The following is a 10051-nucleotide window of genomic DNA, read 5'->3' as shown; positions in this document are numbered from 1 at the left end:
GGGCGGAGGGAGTGCTTCCCCACGGCTCCCCGCTCGTCGCCCCTCTCCCAGGGGGCCGGGGTGGGGGCGGGTGGGGGTGGGGAGAGGGCCCGGGAGAAAAGTTTCCCCCCCCCTCCACTCTTTTCCTTCATTATTCTTACTGATTCTTCTCCTTCTACCCTGGGTCTCTTCACTTTTTGTTTTAGGAAACTATGTTTTGTTCTAGTATAAAACCCTTCAGGTTCTTTTATTATTTTTTCCCCTTCCTCTCAAGTTATCCATCGTCTTGAAATCTGGGGGGGCTGCCTGGGGGGGCCGGAGGGGGGGACACGGGGTTAGAGCCTCCCACAAGCCCAGTGAAAAGATTACTGTTATTTAAAAAGAAAAAGAAAATATTCCAAGGTAGCTCAAAGCGAGAGCCCTGGGTGGAAGGAAGGAATACAGGTCCAGGCTTTGGAGAGCCTGGCAGAGTTCACACTGGAAAACTGCTGCCTAAATGAAATTTGCAGGTTCAGGTTCTCACAATGGAGGCTCAGAAAACCAGGTCACCCCCGATGGTTGACTTACTGCCACGAGCGGCTCCTGCCTAGCACCCTGCAATCTGGACCTCTGAAATGTACTTTTTCCTCTATCACCATGCAGGTATATGAAGTTTACCCCCAAGCCATTGTCGTGTGCATTTGGAGCTCAAGCTAGCAGTTTTCATTAACCGATAGACTTGCTTTCCTTCTAAAAATCACCCATCTTGCTTCAAAGACACACATAAAAAGGGAAATCCAAAAAAGGTCCCTGTCTCACTCAGCACAAAGGGTATAGTTGGTGGGAAAGAGAAGTGTGGTGGTTGTGACTCGAAGTCATTTGGATAGAACTGCACTCTGAAGTTGTTAATGATTTAAACTCCAAACCTGCTACTACAATTGAAGTAAAAAAAAAGTCTGAAGACTTGTTTCATAAAACTCTTTCTTTTTTAAGGGGAAACTTTGAACTTAGCGGAATACATTATATGTCATGAGTCAGATACAGCAAAAAATAAAATGTAAAAGGTGCATTATTGAACTACATCTTCCCTCTTCGAGATTAAAAAAAAAACTCTGACTCAGTATGTTAAATATTTTCCCACCAATTTTTAAATAGACTTTTTTCATCAAAGAAATGGAGGTAGCTTGAAGGTATAGAACATTAAAATGACACTCTCTGTAAGTTGACATGAATCATTCTTCCTTGAGCTTCAGACTTAGAAATCTCTAATGAGGGTAAAAGACAGTTACGGGGCTTACATTCTGACGAAGCCCCTTTTAAAATAACCATAAGGCTCTATAGTGTACACCTGTCCTAGAAAAGCTTAGAGAATACTGAATAATATAACACCCCCCCCAAAAAAAGATACAAAAGGGAATCTCAGGAAGAGCCCTTCCTGTCAGCTCCTCTCAAAATACCTAGCGTCCCAGTCTCATTTGAAGATCTGAAGAAAGGTTTTAACACATACTTGTGTTTTCGTCAAACCCCAATCCGAGTGGTCACATCCAAGAGGGACCATCTTCTTTCCGTCAGTTCTTCCTAAAATGTTAGCTTCAAAAAAAAAAAAAAAGTAGTTAACCAGACATCAGTGGCTCACTCCTATAATCCTAGCAACTCAGGAGGCTGAGATCTGAGGATCGCAGCTGGAAGCCATCCTTGAACAGGAAATTCTATGAGACTTATCTACAATTGAGTACCAAAAATCAAGAAATAGAGGTGTGGCTCACATAGTAGAATGCCAGCCTTAAGTGGAAAAAAACAAAAACAGACACAGGGACACTGCCCAGGCCCTGAGTTCAAGCCCCAGAACTGGCACCCCTCTCCACCCCACCACCCCCAAAATGTAGTTAAATTTCCCTGCAGTGTCATCTGAAATTGAACTATCAACTCAGATCAAATGCAGCTCGACATTAATTAGATGCCCCATTCGACTAGAAATTAACAGATGGGCTTCTTCCTGCCAGGGAAACCCATTGCCTGGAGCCTGCAGATTCCAGAAGATTCTGCACTTAACCCCCAGGTAGTCATAGCATGCCATCAGAGAATCCTGGGCAAACCTTTGGCTATGATATTGAGGGTTACTACTCAGTGTAAACACACCACCACCTTTTTCAGAATTGCTCCTCTCTTCACATTGTTTAGTGCACTATAATTGAAAACACACGTTAGGCCTTTCCTCAAAGCAGAGTCCATTTCCTGCGACCTTTTAAAGGCATGCGGGCAAATGCTGTCAACTTTTAATTATATAGGTGTTTTATCAACAGCCAAAAGCATTTTTTAAATTGAATCTATTCATACTACCGCCTCTCCAAAAATTATTTGAACTAGTACATATAACAATGGAGAATGGAAGTAAGGACAGGACATTTTCTGCTTAAATCGCAGGCTGGGATCTGCGCTTCAACAACACACTTCAAGGTCATTTGCATTTCACTCCTTCATTACTGCATGCTCTGGGAACACCAACTCATTTTAATGTTAGGCTCACCTAAAATATTAGGGCGACAAATAATGGCAGTTAATACAGTTGATTTCAAGATCCAAAATTTGGGGTGTATCATGAACATGGCTTACTAAAGTCATTGGATTGAAACATTCTATTTGATTCCTACCCCTATCCCCAGAAGCAGATTTTCAAGGCCATATTTTGCCTTTGTAATCATGGTACTACGTCCACCCTCATCTCCTATCACCTTCTCCACTGGGAGATTAAGATAGATTTTCTGAAAATTGTATATTCTCAAAGGTTTCCAATGGGCCAGCTGTGCGTGAGGTATGCTCCATGGAAGGCCCCTGTTGCGAGGCATAGGTGAGGAGAGCACTTCCTCTAAAGCAGAGTGAGGGCTCTGGCAGGGTCTGTTGGTCAAGACTGTTTTCCTAATAAGAGTGCCATATTATTTCCCCCTTTCTTCATGTTGACTTGTTCACTGATGGTGGTAGAATGCTGGCAAACCTGACACCAATCAAGGCAGGGCACCAAATGTGCCACCATTCATTCTGTTCTTCACCACAGAGGAAGTTTTTTGTTTGTTTGTTTGTTTTTAAAACGCAGATTCATTTAAGATCTATCCTTAATGAAAAAGATGAGTTTATTACATCTGAGCCCTTGAGGACAAGACTTTTAAATATTCTTTGTGACAAAGTGGTAGGTATAAATGAAAAACACTCCTACTGCAGTCTGAAGTTGTGTGAAGTTCATGGGGCATTATTTTTACTCCAAAGAATGACTGGCAGACAAACTCAGACTGAGGTATTTCTCAAAAAAACAAAACAAAAAAAAAGTTGAGTGAAGTGAGCCTATAATTTCAAGGAAAACACTGCATAACAATTTTTTGGCAATGATGATATTTGCACTGGCAAATGAAAATTTAAAATTTAGATAACTTGGATTCATTACCATGCATTTAGCGACTTTCTAACATCCAGGAGGGTCTTTTTTAAAGAGATCCGTGGTGACATTAGTAGATGTGTCAAGATTTTGGAAGATCTGCATAACTCAGTTTAACCCACATTTTCCAATGATCAAGGCATGATGTTACTAAATCATGTTGTAGAAGATCCACTCAAAGTACAAAATAAATCAATGGATTTTAATGCTAAATAATAGAAAATGTTCATTGATATGGTTTCAGATTCCACCCAGTAACTGTTAAGAAATCACTATTCATTAAATTTTAGTGTTGTATCGGAGAAAAATATAGATATTTGAAAAGGCTATTAATATATTCCTCCCTCTTCTAACTATATACCTATATAAGGGTGGATTTCCCTTCTTACAATGTGTGTGTGTGTGTGTGTGTGCGCGCGTGTGTGTGTTAGAGAGATAGAGTGTGTGTGTGTGCGCGCGTGTGCACCAGTACTGGGGCTTGAACTCTGGGTCTTGTTGCCCTCTTACTTGGCACTTTTGTCACCTCAACCACACTTCCTCTTCCAGCTTTTTGGTGGTTAGTTAAAGATAAGAGCATCAAATAAACTTTTTGGTCCAGGCTAGCTTTGATCCAGGATCCACAGACCTCAGCATACCGAATTGCTAGGCTTATAAGTCACCAGCTACAGTTCTTTTCATACGGTGTCAGAGCTTCACGCAAGCTAGGCAAGCACTCTGCCAAATGGGCTATAGCCCCATCTCTGCTCTCTATGAATCTTTAACAAAAGCAAGATAATACAACAGGCAGAATGCAGAAGCAGATATGGAATCCAACTGTGTTCTATCAAGCCAGACATTACAAACATCTGCCGGCCTACAGAGCAACAGTCTTCTTATTACAGAATGTTTTGTTTTGAAATCTAAGTTATTTCTCACAAAATATATAACCTATTGATTCTATTACTGTTCCTTATACATTGACTAGTTAATATTTTAAAGTACAGTTTAAATGAGTAACATATTAAATATCAATAGGTATAATCCCTATAAACAAACTCAATCATTTTTAAAGGTATAAGAAGTCCTAATTCCAAAAAATGTTTGAGAACCACTACCCTAGATATTAAAATGCCATTAAAAAGAAAAAGGAACTTGTATGGAGTGTCTACTAGAGGTCTTAGAATCCAGTCATAAATCCAATGACTGACCCTCTTCATAAAATGATCCCCAGAGACCCCGAGACAGAGATGGGCTCCTCTGATGTCTCCCTTAGGGACAACCACATGGAAACAGGCTTTCCAACCAAGTCTGAACAGAAGGCCTGCACAGAACTCTTCACTGGCATTAGACATTTGAAAAAGTCACACCATACCAGGCACTGGTAGCTCACATCCATAATCCCAGCTACTCAAGAGGCTACAATTTGAGGACTGAGGTTTGAATAAAGCTCAGGCAAAAAAAAAAAAAAAACACACAAAATTCCAGGAGACTCTATCTTCAAGTAGCAGCAAAATGCCAGACTGGAGCATGGCTCAAGTGACAGAGCACCAGCCAGAACTTGGTGGCCTGCCTCCCTCACCTGGTCCATTTTGTCAGCTTCAGTCTTTCCATGTTTGTTGCTAATTTGAACCCCAGTTTGAAATAAAACTCTTGTCTCCTAATCCTTATTTGCTAGGGTGATAGCATCTCTAAGCAGTTCAGCCTTCCTGGGCCTTTTGACCAGCATGGATGGGAACTTCCCCAAGTAGCTGCTCCCACTTTCAGGCATTTGGGGGCTGATTTGTTGCTTTTTTTTTCTGGTTGTGGAGCTTGAACTCTGGGCCTGGGCACTGTCCCTGAGATCTTCATCTCAAGGCAAGTGCTCCACCACTTGAGCCACAGCACCACTTTTGGTTTTCTAGTGGTTCATTGGAGGTAAGAATCTCATGGACTTTCCTTTCCAGGCTGGCTTTGAACCGCGATCCTCAGATCTCAGCCTCCTGAGTAGCTAGGATTACAGGTGTGAGCCACCGGCTCCCAGCTTGTCACAACTTTTAATGTACTTCTTTGTTGCCTGACCCCTGTGTGGCCTGACTCAGACCACACTGCTAGCTCCTCGTGAGGCCCTTCTTCCATGGGGCTTTTCTTGCAGCCCCATTCCCATCACAGCTGCAATCTGCTCTGATTCATCTCTCTACAACATCTATGAGCAGGCCCTCATCCTCCATACCCACCACTGTTCACCTACCCCGCACATAGTGATATGATTACTACAATCACCTGCTAAGCAGCCCCTTCTTAGCACAAAGCAAAGGGAAGGCTGGGGGGGGGGTACAAATCAGTGGTAGGTTTCTTGAAGTACAAGGCCCTGAGTTCAAACCTCAATATTTCCAAAAATTGTGAAGGGGAAAAAAGAGCATTGTGACTCATAAAGAATAATTTTTAAAAAGTAAGGAAATATCCAGGAAATTATTTATCATATGTTTTGCTTTGTTTTTGGTGGCAGTCCTGGAGCTTGAACTCAGGGCCTGGGTGCTGTCCCCAAGCTTTTGTGCTGAATGCTGATACTCAATCACTTGAGCCACAGCCCTACTTCTGGATTTTGGGTGGTTAATTGGAGATAACAGTCTTAGAGACTTTCCTACCTTGGCTGGTTTCAAATTGCCATTCCCAGGATCTCAGCCTTCTGTGTAGTTAGATTATAGGCATAAGCCACCGGTTATGATACACTTCTTATCTACAATTACATATTGATTATTTCATATGTTGGCGACCTACAAATAAAATGGAAGTGAAAGCCAACCAAACAGTTCCCGTAGCCAGGAATGAATGGATGGCTCCTGCCTATGAACCTACCTTCTCAGAGGCTGAGATCTGAGAATCAGGATCAGAGCTAGCTAGGGCAGACAAATCCTCAAGACTCTCATCTCCACATAACTTTGAGAAAGTTGGAAAGGTAGGCATCATTCATGTGATAGAGCACTAGTCTTGAATAAAGAAGTTGAGTTCATGGGCAATGCTTAAGAGTTCAAGTCCCAGCCCTAGTAAAACCAACTACTATAAGAACAAAACAACAAAATAATAATAAAAAAAAACATTTTCCTTTTGTCTTCACCTAATCTTGCTTTCATGATACTTACCTCTGCCATCCATAGTCACCCGAATCTACCTCTATTTCTAAATTTACCTTCTACTTCTGTCCATTTTTTATGCCAGATCTTTTTTTCCCCTTTTTGAGATAGAGTCTGACTATGTGCCTCTCAAACTGGCCTTGAACTCACAATCTTCCTGCCTCATCCTTTGGAATGCTTTGAAGTGCATGCAGGTTGAGAACCTCATGGCGTGTCACCTTGAACCACCTGTATCCTTTAGGGATGCTGAGTTCTGGTAGGCCCTTTTGGGGGGGGGTGTAAAAGCCTTTTCATGTGAACCAGTAAATGATAATACCACGAGACCTAACTATTAAGTGCTTCCTCAGTGCCATACTTCAGTATCATACTGTAATTTTGTAATGAGAGCTTCATATCAGAATCATAGAACCTCAGGCAGAGGGTACCTTGCAGATGACTTGCTTTACACCTGTCCTTTTGACAATGATACACCTGAAGGACTAAGGGTCAGTTCTGACCGATAAGTTCAGAAAAGTTGAGCTCAAATGTAGGATAACACGAAGGTATATCAGCGCATCCTGGTAGGTTTAAGAATGTCAGTTTTGCAAAGCAGAATTCAGAATCATCTGAGACAGCAATATGCAACATCAAGAAATTGAGTGCTTTTAAATATTGCACATGAAACAGTTTAGCCATTTGGTTTGGTGCTGTTCCACTGGCTCCCAAGTGCTTTTTTTTTCTTTCTTTCTTTTTAAAAATGTGAGTAAATGGTAGCTTCCCAGGGCTTGAAAGAAACTTTTTAAAATTACAAAAACAAAGCCAGGTGCACCAGTGGCTCATGCCTGAAGTCCTAGTTATTCAGGAGACTGAAATTGGAGGATCACGGTTCAAAGCCAGACTGGGCAGGAAAGTCCATGAGGTTCTTACTAGTTAATGACAGAAAAAGCCAGAAGTGGCACTGGGGCACAAGTAGTAGAGTGCTAGCCTTGAGCAAAAAGAACTCAGGCCAGTGCCCAGGCCTAGAGTTTAAGCCCCAGGCCTCTCAAAACACAAAACAAAACCAAACCATAAAGTCCTGCCATCTTATTCCAAGCACCATACAGCTTTAGTCATCAATGATTAAAACCACAAATCTTTAGGGACAAAAGTGGGGGAGAAGGAGTATTACATCCTCTGATCAAATCTTTATTTTGAAATACAGTGTTCATAATGGTTCTACGTTTGTGGACAAAGAGCTTACGAAGGCCAAGTTCATTGTCATTTCATTGTTAAGCAGTGGTACACTCCGTGTTGGCCAATGGTCTTGGAAAGTCTTTCAAAGAGGAGTTCATGATCGTCGGGTGCAAACCTATGACTCTGGAAGCACAAGCCATGAGTCACCGAGGTCAGCTCAGCTGCTTGACGGCCAGCAAGTCAGCAGGCCACGTCCACTTTGGAAGGATGGAAGTCTCTGGAGCCTCCTCCCCTGGCAGCAACAGGAAGCAACAAGACAGATAAACTCCACTATACATCCTTGTCCTGGATCTAAAGCACAACTGGTTTAGCAAGTGTGTCTTTGGTCAACAGCCTGAGGGATGGATTAGCCATTTACGGTGCACTAGCACCTTGACACAGGGGATGCTGCAAGGAAAGATTTCTGTGTGGCAGCTGCAGAACTCTGCTCCTTCCGCGCATTTCTTCCCACAGAGCACTGGTGGCCATGTAGTCCTTACTAAGTATGGCCTGAAAAACACAACAGGGGTCACAGGAAAGACTTGATTTTCAAAGGTCATGCCTTTAGAAATGTGTATCTCAGGAGATTTAGGCTCCCCATTGGTGCCAAGCTGTTTAGTGTGTTAGCAAAGGGGTAGGTTGCTGATAGTTAAAAAAAAAAAAAACTCTAGATCCTTGGAGAGTTGTTTCTTAGCGAGATAGGAAACCTTTGCATAATATCAAGTGGTTGGTTCAGCAGTATTCGTGTCTGAGTGTCAGTAAAATTAGCTATAGCAAACAAAATGACCCCTAAAAAGATATCAATAAAGACTAATCCATTTATTTTACTAATCCACTTTTATATCAACTGGATAGACTATTCTTTCTTCACTTCATGGGTGGGGAAACAGAGGCACATCTCAGACAAGTAGCTGCTCAAAAGCCATACAATCCAACCACATTCTTCCTTTTGGGACTGTAGCCATCTTAATCAGGTGATGAGGATACCACATCAGTCCTGGGGGCCCCTTAAATTAATGAGGCCAAAGACGGAGGGGCACATGGGTCAAGATGATGGCCTAAAGGCCAAAGAAGGAAACCCAGATGTCAGGTAACCTTCCCAGGAAATCAAGTTTACAGTTCCCTGAAAAACAAATATGATCCAACTGTTACGCGATTAAAGACAGCGAAGGCATCTATCGCTAAGAAGAAACACGACATAAACACACAAAACTGGTTGTTGAGTTCGCTGTGTACTGTAAGGTAACCAGGCTGAGGGCTGGTTCTCCCTCACTGCCTTTCCTAATACTCCTCCCTCCCCCATCCCACTGCCGGCTCCAACAGCTGACCTCCTGGAACTGCATCTCCCACACTCCCTGGCTGGCTATGGCTTACAGTTGGGTTTAGCCACAGGAGGTACTTGTAAGAGAGAAACGAGTAGGTGGGGAGAAGGTAGAAGTATTACTTCCTTCCACTCTCCCACTTCGACGCCTGGCCTCTGGGTGTAATTGTTTCTGCATAAATACAGCTTCTTAGCTAGTGCAGCTGAGATTTTGGTAGACTTGGGATTGCGCCTTCCTTCCCCTCGTTGCTTCAGTCCTGGGGTGCTCATGACCCGTCCCTGTGGCTGATGCCTGGGTGCCTCTGAACATCATCCCTTCCCTCTCACATGAGTCAACTGGAGCATGCAGGGTGCTCTGCTCTCTACCTCACCCACACCAGTAGAAGCTCTCTTCATTCACTGGACAGGTATTTAATGAAGGCTTACTAGATGCCAGGCATTACACAAACCACCACTAACACTATGGCAAACAAATGGGGATTGTAATTCCTGCCCCTGTAATGTGTACCAAACACCGTGGCTTATTCTAATTACCCTTTCTTTGTTATTTCCATAAAACTGAGATGATTTTTTTAAGTATTAATGTACAGAAATATTCTAAGCAAGCCAGGAACTCTAAGAGGGAATGAAGCAAGGTGAGAAGTAATAACAGGCCCTAGTTAAATATTAAACACATCATTAATAGATAGATGATTAAAGAGGCAGGGGGAGGAATGATCAAGGAGAATCAATTGTTCAAAGGAAAACCTTGGTTCCCCCCCCCTTCCATCCCCTCCCAACAGTATCTGGGACCATCTCTTTTCTGTGCAAATTTAAGGTGACCTTAACTACAAGGCTGTGTGGGTGGAACTGATCTCTGGGCCCACTTTCTAGATGTTTTCTCTGTCTTCACTCTTATCCTTGTAGATTATGAAGTACTTCCTTGTTCTCTCTACAATCCAGATCCCATTAAAACCCAGAAATATCCTCTGCAGTACCCTTCCCAACCTTACACAGTCCTAATGGGTGGGCCCAGGAGCTTTTCCATTTCTCCACTTCCCAAGAACTCCTCATGCTTTTATAGTC

This window comes from Dipodomys ordii, unplaced genomic scaffold, assembly GCF_000151885.1.
Source record: "Dipodomys ordii isolate 6190 unplaced genomic scaffold, Dord_2.0 Scaffold119, whole genome shotgun sequence".
Lineage (NCBI taxonomy): Eukaryota > Metazoa > Chordata > Mammalia > Rodentia > Heteromyidae > Dipodomys > Dipodomys ordii.
The sequence above is the reverse complement of the archived record's forward strand: the minus strand, read 5'-3'. Positions refer to the sequence as shown.